Source organism: Sus scrofa, chromosome X (assembly GCF_000003025.6).
Source record: "Sus scrofa isolate TJ Tabasco breed Duroc chromosome X, Sscrofa11.1, whole genome shotgun sequence".
Lineage (NCBI taxonomy): Eukaryota > Metazoa > Chordata > Mammalia > Artiodactyla > Suidae > Sus > Sus scrofa.
This window is the reverse complement of record NC_010461.5, coordinates 123,677,852-123,691,624: the sequence shown is the minus strand read 5'-3', so window position 1 is coordinate 123,691,624 and position 13,773 is coordinate 123,677,852. Positions and strand designations below refer to the sequence as shown.

At 38.6% G+C, this 13,773-nt stretch overlaps 1 protein-coding gene across 5 annotated transcripts in view; it reads left to right on the top strand.

Moving 5' to 3' along the window:
- GABRA3 (gamma-aminobutyric acid type A receptor alpha3 subunit) overlaps window positions 6,811–13,773 on the top strand; it is a 227,863-nt gene continuing 220,900 nt past the window's right edge. For 3 of the 5 annotated variants that reach the window (XM_021080000.1, XM_021079998.1, XM_021079996.1), the window contains exon 1: window positions 6,813–7,005. The gene's annotated coding sequence lies outside the window, so the exon portion shown is untranslated. Of the gene's footprint in view, window positions 7,006–13,773 lie in introns of all 5 variants that reach the window. The other 2 variants (XM_021079999.1, XM_021079997.1) reach the window with 1 other exon arrangement.

Genomic DNA, 13,773 nt, shown 5'->3' with positions numbered 1-13,773 from the left:
GATTTTTTTGGATATGACACCAAAAGCACAAGCAACAATTTAGAAGTTAACCAATGGTAAGTAATAAATCAATCTTCTGTACAACAAAAGAAACAATAGGCACAGTGAAAAGGCAACCTAGAGGATAGGAGAAAATATTTATAAATCATAATATATCTGATAAAGCGTTAAACTTCAAAACATAAAAAACCTCATAGTATTCAATACCAAAAACAAACAATAAAACAAAATGAATAATCCAGTTAGTCATGGGCAAAAGACCTGAACAGGACCTTCTTACAAAGAAGACATAGAAAAGTACACAAGAAGATGTTCAACATTAAAAATCCTTAGGGAAATGCAAATCAATACCACAGTGAAATATCAGCTCAGACTTGTTGGAATTGCTATTATTAAAAAAAAAAAAAAAAAAAGAGGTAACCAGTATTGGCAAGGGTGCAGAGAAAAGGAAACTGTTGTGCACTGTTGGTGGGAGTGTAAATTGGTATAGCTATTATGGTAAACAGTATGGATGTTTATCAAAAAATTAAAAATAGAGCTACCATATGATTCACCAGTTCCACCTCTGGGTGGCATATTTGAAGGAAGTGATGTGAGTATCTCCAATAGATATCTGCACCCTAATGTTCATTGTACCATTATTCACCGTAGCCAAAATATGGAAACAACCGAAGTGTCCACTGACAAATGAATAGATAAAATGTGGTGTATGTGTGCAATGGAATATTACTGAGCCATAAAAAGAAGGAAATCTTGACATGAACTGTGAGGTCATTATTTTCAGTGAAATAATCAGGCAGAGAAAGACAAATACTATATGATTTCACTTATGTATAGACTCTAAAAATGACGAACTCAGAAACTAAGAGTAGATTGGTGGTTGCCAGGGATTGTGCAAAAATTGAAAAGGACAGAACACTCCTAAACTAATTTTATGAGGCCAGCATTACCCTGATACCAGCCAGAGAGGCAGACTACAAGGAAAGGAAACCAATATCCTTGATGAATAGAGATGCAAAAATTGTCAACAAAATATTAGCAAACTGAATTCAACAGCACAGTGAAAGGATCACACTGTGACCAAGTGGTATTTATCCCTGGGATGCAAGGATGGTTCAACATACACAAATCAATACTTTTGATAAACCACATTAATAGAATGAAAGATAAAAGTCATATGATCATCTCAACAGACGCAAGGAAAGCATCTTACAAAATACAGCATCTTAGCATGATAAAGATCCTCAACAAATTTGGTATAGAAGGAATGTACTTCAACACAATAGAGGCCAAACCACAGCTAACATCATATTCAACAGTGAAAGATTGAAAGATTTTTCCTCTAAGATTAGGAACAAGATAGTGGTGCCCACTCTCACCACTCTTATATGACATGGTACTGGAAGTCCTAGCTAGAGAAATCAAGTAAGACAAAGATATAAAAAGCATCCAAAAAGGAAAGGAAGAAGCAAATTTTCATTATTTGCAGATAATAATCTTATATACACAAATTTCTAAAGACTCAACAACACAAATAAAATTAGAACTAATAATTATTTCAATAATGTTATGGTGTGGTATGAGAGGGAACTATTATACATTTCTTTGATTAGCTCTCAGTCTTCAGTAAGCCTATTTCTCTTCACTGTGAACTTTACAAATGCTTCTCATTATTTTTTCTCCCTGCTTAGTTGGGTCAGCATGGCTAGAGGGGGCTGGACTTGAGTATTTTCCTTTTTCCACATAAAAGGCTAGAGATGACTAAAGTTGGCTATTTCCCTTTCCCCCAGTAGGTTAAGCTTTGCTAATACCCCAGCAGGTTAGGCTCTGGTTAACTAGTTTCTTTTAAGGGAAGGCCTTATTAAGAACAAAGTGCTCTGGTGTATTTCAAATGGCTACTTTGTCACCCCCACCACCACCACTGGAGGAAGCATGAGGGTCTCTTTCTCCAATATTTATTGTGAGAACATGATTAAGCTCCTGGAGGTAAATCTCACAATATTGTGGGGGCTCCCCTTTTACTGGGTGACCTTGGAATTTTTATTTATTTATTTATTTATTTATTTTTTACTGTGATCTTTTTTAAAAAAATCTTTTATTTATATATATATTATTTTCTACTGTACAGCATAGTGACCCCGTTACACTTACATATATACATTCTTTTTTCTCACATTACATGTTCCATCATAAGTGACTAGACAGAGTTCCCAGTGCTACACAGCAGGATCCCATTGCTAATCCATCCCTAAGGCAACATTCTGCATCTATTTATCCCAAGCTCCCAGTCCCTGCCACTCCCTCCCCTTCCCTCTTGGCAACCACAAGTCTATTCTCCAAGTCCATGAATTTCTTTTCTGTGGAAAGTTTCCTTTGTGCCATATATTATATTCCAGATATAAGTGATATATGGTATTTGTCTTTCTCTTTCAGACTTAGTTCACTCAGGATGAGAGTCTCTAGTTCCATCCATGTTGCTGCAAATTTTGTCCACACTGAGCCTCTAGTAATTCACCCAAAGACCTCAGAATTGGATCCCACCACAGTTTCTGCTAGTGAGTCTCTAATATGGTAAGCTGTAACTCCCTGTATTTGCCTCAGTCTTGGAAGCAGCAGTTAGCCTTGTGTCCTCACCTTTCTTATGTATCCAAGGGCATTGATTTTTCAGTCAGTTCAGGGTTTATTTGTTGTTAGGATGGAGTGTTGACTTCAAAATTCCTTACATGAAGAACTAGAAATTGTAAGTCCACTCTTAACTTTTCAAAGTTTGCTTAGAGTCAGTGTTGCTGGATGTAAAATTCTGTATTAATAGATTTTCCCCTTAAATTTCAGCACTTTAAAGATATCTATTTTTTTGATGTGAAGTCAATGGCCAACTGTATTATTATTCCTCAGTAAGTTCCCCGCCCCCCCCACCCCCCGGATTCGTTCAAGATTTTCCCTTGATATTTGGTTCTCATGTAGTTTACCTATGATGTACCTGGGTATCCTGCTTGGGGTTCACTGAGCTCCTTGAATCTGTAAATTTATGTTTCATTATATTTGGAAATATTTAAGGCATTATTTTAAAAATATTTTTTCTCATATTTTGTTCTTTGCCTTCTGGAACTCCTATTACATATGTTAGAACTTTGATATTATCAAACAAAACACTGAGGCTCTGTTAATCTTTTTCAAAATTTTATCTTTTAAGTAACTTACTATTTCTTCTTTCATTTTCAATCTGCTATTAAGCCTACCCAGTGAATTTTACTTTAGATATTTTAATTTTCAGTTCTAGAATTTGCATCTGTTGTTTCTTTTTAACTGTTTCTATAGCTCTGATGTGATCTTCTTTTTTTTTCATTTATTAAAGGGTGTTTTTTGCTATGTCCTTTAGTGTAGTTCTGAGAGATGACTTAAAATCTTTTTCTGCTAATTTCAACATCTGGTCCAACTTAGGGCTAGTCTCCACTGATTGCCTTTTCTGTCAAGTATAGGTAATATTTTCCTGTTTCTTTTTTTCCCCCTAGCAATTTCGGAGTGTGCCCTAAACTTTGTGAATGATACATGCAGAATGTTTATATTCTTTTTCATTTCTTTGTAGAGTATTGCTTTTTTTGTTTGTTTGTTTTAGTAGGCAGTTAATGTGGCTAAACTGAAACTCAAAACTCTCCTTCGTGATGGGCAGTACTGAAAATTCTGTTCTGAGATTTTGTCAGTTTATACACAAAATTGGGATCTACTACTCTGTAGTTCTTTCCATTATTGGATTTCTCTCCTCACTTTCCAGCTTCAGTTATTCTGAACTCTGTCTTCTAATTCTTCAAGCCACAAGGATTGTGAGCCTTTGTGTTAGGTAGCTGAATGGCACTGGCTTGTGAGACCCAACTCTGCACATTTTTATCAATTTCATGTTGATAAAATTGGTCATGGTGGGAGTATTTACAATATGGAAATTAGGAAATAGTATGAATCAGGGTTTTACTTATTTTTCCTGGAGAACCAGGTATTAAACATTTAACAGCTGCAACCCTTACTTGTAGTTCCTCTGGAGTTTTAGATATTACTCTGGCCTGGGGCATGCCCTCAGGCAGACATTTTCAAAAAAGGACAAACTCACCTAGCATTGTTCCTTTCTCTAAATTGTCAACTCTTCTCCAATTTATGACTGCTTATGATTAATTTCTAATGCATTCAGATTGTTTTTTGTCCAGTTTATTGTTGCTATCTGTAACAGGATTGGTTTGATAGAAACTGCCCCACCACTACTGGAAGTGGTCCTAGTAAAATTTTTCTGTGGTTTGCAGTGAACTGAGAACATTTATGAAAATGCTATTAATTTTAAGCTCTTAATACAGATAAAAATTGTATGATTTAAATTATAGTTTTTGTTATGAGAGTATCTTCATCTAACTTATTTGGGTTAAAATATCTTTTAAAAGTGATGATTCCTTAAATGGTTTATTTGTTTTGTATCATTATTTTACAAAAATAAAACTTGCCCCCTGTACTGGGTTGAATAGTATCTCCCCAAAATTCATGTCTACCCAGAACCTAAGGATGTGATCTTATTTAGATGTGTAGTCTCTGAAGTAATGTTAAAGATCTTGAGATGAAATCATCCTGGATTTAGGGTAGGCCCTAAATCTGATGACCGGTGTCTTTATAAAAGAAAAGACAGGGAAATTTGGTCACATAGAGACATGGAGGAGAAAGCAATTTGAAGACCGAAGCAGAAATTGGAGTGATGTTTCTATAAGCCAAGGAATGCCAGGAGCCATCAGAAGAGGTAAGGAAAGGTTCTCCTCTAGAGCCTTTAGGGTAACACTTTGATGCCAGATAATAAACTTCTATTGTTTTAAACTATCAAATTTATGGTAATTTGTTATGGCAAGCCTAGGAAATAATACAGCAACATTACACCAGTTCACAATATTTCTTTTTGCCATTCACTAATCCAATAAATCCAGTGGGCACTTATACAAACAAATGTACACCAAAAAATACACACCTTTGCAGGAGAGAGTGTGCATAGCTATGTGCCCGCATATATATTTGCTTTATGTACAACTTACATGTTGCCTTGATAGATGGAAATACTATACCTGGAGTCAACAATCAGAGTGCTGGTCTTGGTTCTGTCACTGATTCACTATGACATTGTATGAACTATATATTTTCCCACAGGCCAGTTTTTCTTTATGCAAAATGAGATGGTTATTTTAAATGGGTCCTTTCAGCTCAGTCACTTAGCCTGTGGATCCCTATTTCTCTATATACTCAGTACATGGGTACATGCTTTTAAAAAAGCATGCAGTCAGATTGGAGAACATGTACCTCAATGAGCAGAAATAGAGAGTATTAGGAATTTGTCTGGGGGTTGGGGGGGCAATGGTATAGTGGTGCATATAGAAATAGCACATTATGAGAAAATTTTAAAGTGCCTTCCATGTCCCAGTCACTGCATGTATGTTAAGGATAGTATACTTAACACACACAATATAACATATGTGCAATCAAATGCCATTTTGATTCTCTGACTAAATGGGCTGAAAAATCACAGTATGAGGGGTTTAAGAAAGCATTTATGCTAATCATTATATGTATGTAGGTAGATGCTGAATTATTTGATAGCAGCAGCTCTTTACACATATGCTCATATTCATATTACCTCTGAAATGCTCACAATAGAATGTCGTGACTGTGTGGTTTGGAGTCCCATTTGGGGACTCACCTTTAGAAAACTTTTGAAATTTGGTAGTCTTCTTTCACCTGGGATTTTCCTGTTTTAGAACCTAGATTGTTATGTGTGAAAGGATCTTTCAAGATCATGTATATCCATCGCCATTCATTTTGCAGTTGAGGATAATGAGGCCAAACTGAAGAAGTGACTTGTCAAAGGTCACTATTTCAGAGGCAGACCTCAAATCAGATATCCTTTATTTTATTCTTAGTTTGGTTCTTTTTCTACCTTCTGTTACATTGTACTTTGCTCAGGTTTTTTTTTTTCCCTCCAATGGGAATACAATTCTTTTATACTATGAGTTAATTAATCTCCTTCCCTCCCTTCTTCCCCCTTATGCAAACTCACAAGTAGGCTCACACACTTACTTACACCTGTATTTCCCTTCAGAGGTTTTGAAAGGAAAGCATTGTGGTTCTGCTGCTCCTCCGATTTGCCTGGAGGTAAGCTCTAGCTGACAGTTGTGTATTGAGTCCACACTTCTTGGTTGGGGGTGGGTGTGGCTGTTAGGTCATTGGCAGATCAATGTGGCTGAAACCTTTCTTCTTAGTGGAGTGGGAATGGCAACCTCTTTGATGTAAATTTTGTAGCTCATTATGGTCCTCAGAGATGTTATGTGAACAAGCAGATTTGTTAAACCTTTATTTGGAGCCTGGGCTGGGAAGGCTAGCCCATAGGGATGTAAGGGAAACAGACCACTTATCTTCTGTCTTGGAGCAGCTAGTAAGCATCACACATCAACTATGGTAATCCACACTTCCTTTATCCTCCTATTTGCTCTTACCTTTTTGCTCTTTTTCTCTTCCCCTTGCTCCTCCCTTTCTCTTCGAGCGAGCTTCCCTCTCTTTCCCTAATGGAGACCCTACAGAATAAAATACTACTTTAGTCTTTCCTAAAACAACCACAGATTCAAACCTTTGCAGCGCTGTATTCTGAACCCCAGCACAGCCGCGTGCTCAGCGCTAGGCAGTGGTGAATCCAAATCCAGCAAAGGGGGAGGGGAGGAGAGAAGGGAGGGAGGGGGAGAGAGAGAGAGAGAGGGAGAGGGAGAGAGAGAGGAGGAGGAGGGAGGGAGGGAGAGGGAGAGAGAGAGAGAGAGGGAGAGCGTGAGCGCGCGCAAGCTTGCGAGCAAACCAGAGAGACAGACGAGAGGAGAGAGGGACCAGGCGAGAGACCCAGAGAAAGAGAAGAGGAAGCCGAGCTCTGTGAGGGCTCAACCTCCAACTTGTTTCAGTTCATTCATCCTTCTCTTCGCTTCGGGGAAGTGACTGTGGAGCTTGGTAAGAAACATAGCTTTCCCTCCTTCCCCCTCCCCCAAGCTCGGGTCTCCTTTAGCGATAGCATCTCTTCCCCGTACTGAGAATCTCCTTGGGTTGGCCAGGGAGGCGAGACATGCTCTGCAGCTGTGATGCTATCCTGGATTCCCCAGTGGGGCTGGTGGAAGCCCAGAGTCCGTATCTGGGCAGGGAGGCGCTGGGGTAAAACCTGATGTGAGGATGGGGGTTGCGATATGGTGTATGCGCTATTTGCTTCATTGTCAGTGAATTGTTTTGTTCCTCTTTGGAAGCAGGTCAGCATTGACCTTGCAAATTGCTTGGGGGGACCCAGCAGCTGCTGCAGAAAGCAACCGAGTGGCCCCTAGCCAGAGTAGAAAGCACCGTCACGACCCCCCAGACAGCCCTAGGCACAGAGATGGGGTAATGGCTGGAGCTTCCTTTCTCCTTTAACTCTTTCTCTGCAGCTGCTTCTCATTGCTTGAAATGAGAAAGAAGGAGAATACCGTGCAGCCCCTTTCCCCACCTCCCTATTACCGCCCCCAGATGCCAGTGAGTAGAAAGTTGTAAATAACTGCTTCCTCTGAAAGCAGGTTGCGACCTCCCCCCTTCCTTTAAGAGGCTCATTGTAGGATTGGGCCTGAGTTCCTTCACAAACTTGGGATGCTTCCCTTGCTTCTCCTTAGGAAGCCCCATTGCCTGCCCACTCCCCATCTCAGGTAGTTAAGCTGACAGGGAGACCAGGGGGTCATATATCCCACCCCATCCTATTAGCAGGCATGGTATTAGGTCCAGCTGTGTCCTTGGGAGGAAAGAAACACCTGATGGTTTGTCTGGAACTGGATTTCCAGTTTTCTGCTCCTCTGACTGTGGCTGCGGGTGGCATAGGCAGAAGGACTGGGGGAGGGGTGGCTGCTGGATTTAGAGAGAGCTGGGTGAAGAGCCAGGATTCCTGGTGTGAATAGTATGGTTTATTGAGGGTCACCAGGTTCTGGATATCTGTAGCTATGCAGGGGCTGGCTGAAGCTCTTGTAGTACAGCCATTCTGAACTGGTAGAAGAGATCTGGTTGCTTGATGGGGGCTTTTTGTGTTGGCGATACTGCTGTACCCATGGTGGTAATTATAACACCCACAATGTTAATTGCTAACATTGTTGAGTACTTAGAATGTTTTGGATCTTGGGCTGAGGGTTTAATGTGTATTATTCTCACATCACCTCTATGAAGCAGATACTATTATTTTCCTTGGTTTACTGATGAGGAAACTGAGGCACAGAGAGATTTAAGCAATTAAATGTCCCAATTGGGAATTAAAACACAGGCAACCTGGTTCCAGAATGCATGGTTTTCACCTCTAACACTAGAATCTACACCTTTGTCTGTTAGGAAAAGTGTAGGTATAGTAGGAAGGGTGACGTTTGGCAATATTTTTTTTGGAAAGTAGTAGAGTCCTTTGTTTAAAGTAACAGGAAACTAGAGTGGGGCATAGTGTATGGCCATTGTGGAGCCACTCATATGGGCTTCCTGGAGGGGCTACCCAAAGGGCTGTATTTCGGCAGCCAGCTTTCCTTTGAAAAGAATGCCTGGAAAGAGTTCACTTTTTCAGGGTCACAGCCCCATCCATCTCACATCCAGCAAAAATCTGCTCCTTTTAGGGCCAAATCTTGCTCTTATTTTCTGAGAGCTTAGAGTCACCTTGTTGTGAAAATTTTAGATTACTAAAACCTTGGAACTGGAAGGATCCCTAAAGGCCATCAAGCTTTACTTCTTGAATTTGTCCTAAGCATCTTGTTCATTGACTGATTTCTATTTGAACTCCCTGCAGTGACAGAGAGCTCATTAGGTGGCTCTATATATCTTTGAGCAACTCTGATTGTCAGGAAGTAATCCCATTATAAGCCAAGAGCTGTCTCCCTGTAACTTCTACTCATTGGTTCTTTGGGACTATCTAGAACAAGTTTGCTTCTTAATAATAGCCCTTCAGATACTTGAAGACAGCAGTCATACTTCTCTCCTCAAGCCTTGGATCTGACAAGATCATGAGGGAAGGACCAGTGTTTGCCTCATTTCGGAGACTAGACTTTCATTAATATGGCCTAGAATCCCATTTTCTTTTTTAAAGCTTCATCATAGTTGATTTACAAGGTTGTGATAATTTCTGCTGTGCAACAAAGTGTTTCAGTCATACATATACACATACCCGTTCTCATTCACTTACTTGCCAGCCTCAAACTGATCTTACTGAGTTTTCTAAAGCAGCCCTGATACTGTATGTTTTCTTCCTTGGAAAAGCTGGTATCTGGTATCAAGTGGACTGATGGGAACAAAAAATATGCCTCTGTTCTTTTTACTAAAAACCAGGAATCTGTGCTATTTATGCTAAAGCCCCAGAATGTCCATATAGCAGCCAGATAATAGATGTGTGGGAAGATTTGGGAAGAAAGGATTAAGGGTAATTATCATAAAGAAAATGCTTGAAATCATTGTGATTTAAGGTTCACACAGTATATAAAAGATAGAATAAATTGTTATATCAGAAAGTATCTTAGAAACAGTGACATCACTGAGGGGATAGCACAGAGTAGGACTGGATGGAGTTGGAGTCAGCATGCAGTGTGTAGAGTAGAAAACTGCCCTGGGTATTAGGGAAGTTGAGTTCAGCTAGCTCTGAAAATTTACCAGTTACCTTGGACACATATTTTCCTCTTGTAAGGACTTCATCTTTTCCACCTATAAAATGATGAGGTGAACTTTATCATCAAGGGTTTTTCATCTCTGCAATTCTCTATGTGAAGTAAATTGTAAAATCTTAGGGTTCTAAGGGGCTTCAGAAATCATCTAGGCCAGTTCTTCTCGAACTTTGATGTGCAAAAGAATCCCCTGGGGATCTTGTTAAAATGCTAATTCTGATTCAGAGGGTCTGTGGTGGGACTTCAGTTTTGCATTTTAACAAGCTGACAGATAATCCTTAACCTGCTGTTCTGGTGCTTTCAAGCCATCTTGGTGAAGAACCAGTTTTTTTTTTTTTTTTTTTTTTTTTTTTTAAATTCCAATTCATTGCATATGGTTACTTTAGTAAAATATATTAGCTATGAATTACTAGAAGATAAAAGACATACAAAATATGAGCTCACATTTTTATTGTTAAATTCAACAGACATAAAAAATTTTTTTTCAGATTGAATTGCTGTAACATTTTGTAAGGGCATATTCTCAATTTCTGTACTTGTATGTGTTCTCAATTTCAGTACTTAGGTTGTTGCTGCCTGGTAATAAAAGTTCGCAGATGCGCATTGATCCTAGGACCACACTTTAAGCAGCTCTGGTCTAGGCTTCCTGTCCATCTAATTCGAGATGCCCAAATTTGGCCGTTATAATTTCTAAATCATCCCTGCCAGATGATCTTTCACCCTCAGGTTAAATATCTCCTTTGATGGAGAACTTAATATCCTCACAAAGAAGCATTACTTGGGTGTTGTGACTGCCATAAAAGTTTTCTTTTTAAGCTTCTATAAATTCCACTCTTACACTATATATTCCAAGCAATTAGGGGGCTGTATCATCAGTCCAGTTTATTGTCACATCAGCCACTATCCCAGTATATGGCATAGAGTAGGTTCTTAATAAATGTTTGTAAAGTAAATTAACTGACCAGTTGGTGTTACTATGCCTTTTGGGGCCATACATTCATTTAAAAAAGGGTAATTTTGGTTTCCTTTCAGCATTTGGGGGCAGTTTTCATCTTATTTTATAAATTTCTTATGAAAAATAGAAGGCCAGCTCACTTGTCCCAGATAGCTACCTGACATCACAATTTTACTTTGAAGGAATTATAGGAAGCCAGGAAAATATTTTTATACTCTAAGTCCCAAATTTTTGCCTTTAATTCAGTCATTCGTCAATTAATCACCTCAGTTATTCAATATTCAGTGATGTGGTTAGGCACCATGCAGATGATAGAAAGGTGAACTAAACAGACATGGTCCTTGCTTACTTGAAGCTGATAGTTTGATGGGGAAGAGGTCATAAGTCAGATAATCACATACAACTGTGTTATTTTCAGTCAGCAATAAATGTTATGAAGGAAAAGTATTGGGAGTAGGGCTATGAAAGTGTATAACGAGAAAACTGATCCAGCTTGTGGTTTAAGAAAAGCTTCTTTGAGGACGTGCTGTTAAGGCTGAGTAGAGACATGGGAGTGAGTGGGGGTATTGGAAGGGGTGGAGTCATTTTCTAGATGAAGGGAAGAGCATGCAGGAGGGCCCTGAGATGAGAGAAGCACAGTGAATTTGGAAAATTGAACAAAAGCTGAGGTGGCTGGAGTGGGTCATTGTAAGGATTTTGGTCTTTATTCCAGAAACAAATGAACTGATTAAAGGCTTTTAAGCATGGTGACTGATATGACCTAAACTGAATCTATTCTGTATAAGATTACTAAGTGGGTACTATGGACCAAAGACAATGTGGGAGATACAGGCTGACTGAAGAAAAGCCTCTGCCCTCCAAGATGACACAGTCAAGTAGGAGAGAGAAGAAATATACAAACAAGTATAATACTATAGGAATAAGATCCACACTCATGAAAAAGAGGCAAAGGGCTTGCAACCAAGGAGTTCAAAGACAGCTTCCTGGAAGTGGCATTTGAACTTGGCTTTGAAAATTGGACGAACTCTGGACATGCAGAGTTTAGGGGGTGGGAAAATTGTGCTAAGCAGAGGCTAGAAAGTTAGAGGGTGTGTATTGGAAATAATGAGAAGTTCAGTTGTGTTGGAGTATGGTGAGATGATGTGAAAAATGTTTTGCAAGATACTTGGAGGGCCTGACAATCAGTAATGTTGAATAGCAGCCTGGAAAATTAAGACTTTTCCATATATGCGGTAGAGAAGAAACACCCTCATTTTATGGATGAGCAAACCGATCTGCAAGGTAGAGTGACTCAGTTTGACTGAGGACATGCCAGTATTGCTATTGCTATAGCCCAGCAAGAGGTACTGGATACAGTTGGAAAAATATGTGGGATTGGAGCTCTGGAAAGAAGTTAGCTGGAGAGAGTGATTTGAGAGTCATTGATATAAAAGAAATGTTTGAAGTAGAAAGAAAGAGTCTAAGGACTTCTTCTTTGGGGAATGCTTATCTTTAGGATGTGGGGGAACAAATATGAGCCTGTGTGAAGGCCACAAAGGAGAAGAGGTCAGACATGTGCAAACTAGGAGAGTACAGTATTATGAAACAGCCTTGAGGGAAGAGGACTCATCCATTTGTTGGATAAATGTTTAGTGAGCACATACTATTTACTAAGAATAAAGCATATAATGGTGAGCAAAATAGACATGTTTGTTGCCACCTTAGCGCTTAAGGTTTAGATTTGGAGATAGGCATTATTTTACAAACTATTGAATTATATAATTGTATATTGCAATTACTGTGTAGAGGAAAAAGATGGAAGGTGTGTTCAACATTGTTAGATTTTTTCATCAAATTTGAGTACTGAAAAACAACACCCAGTTTCTAACAGTCCTCTCCCACTTTCATGCTCACAGTGATTACTAACAGTTAAGATTGGGTGATGCATATTCATTTTGCAGATGTTTGACAGATGATAGTGCTATAAGGAAAGGTAAGATTCCCTCTAGCCTCATGCCTACAGGAGCACATGCTTACTTGAAAACCAGGTTATATGTCATGTTGCTTAACTGAACCTCTAAATGAGCTAGCACTCTTTCTAGACCCCCTAACTCTCCCCATTCAACAAATTAGAGAAAGAGGCACTTGATAAGAAAAAAAAATTATGAATAATTGGGTATTAAAAATTTCTCTTAAGATAGGATTTTGGATAGCCTAGTCTAGATTCTAGTCCTGACTTGGATGCTACCTTAGTTTCTTGTGACAAACCATTTGTCTTTTTTGAGTCTCAGTTTCCATAACAGTAAAATGAGGAGGGTTGGATTAGATCTGAATGACCTATGAAGACCCTCTCAGCTGTAAGCTTCTATGGTTCATGCTCTGAGGTCTACTACATTCTCATTGTTCTGTGCAGGTAGTTCAATCTCAGTCATTTATTTAAGCAACACTAAGGATTTTATATGGAATTCTGAAATTCCATATAAAAATTCTGCTAATTTTTCTGGAAGTATTCACAGGATTTGGAAGAAATTGCAAGAAGGCACTTTTCCTTGTTCCATTCATGAGGTTGCTGAAATCATGACTGTCTTGAAATCTCAGGAAAGAACTGTCTGTATTCTAAGTTCTATAGTAAACTTGAGTATTGGATGGTATTTCCATTATTGCTGGTTTGAAATAAACTAAGAGCACTAAAAAAAAAAAAAATGGTGCAGGATACTGTGAAATAGAGGCAAGATGATTATTTCATGTTCTTAAATGTAGTGGTCCAGGAAGTCTCCTCCTAGGGGAAGTATTTTTTGGTAATAGAAAAACATTTTTTATACTTCAAATATGATTTTTAAAGTATTGATGTTTGTACACAGTGTGTCTTCTCACCATACACAGAAAGAAGAATAAAAATCTCCAGGATGTATATTTTGAAGGGTGCCTTTTCTCTTTAAAAATGATTTTTTAAATGAAATCAAGTATTATATAGATTTTTTTTGAAAGGGAAGGGAAGGTGGATGGAGATGGAATTATGTAAGTGATCATAGCATAAAATAACTTAAAAATAGTACAAGAGGGATTCATATGACATATGTTTTGAGTATCTGCTATGAGATATTTCAGTTTTCAGTATCACCCTTAATATATAATACCCAAATCTGGATC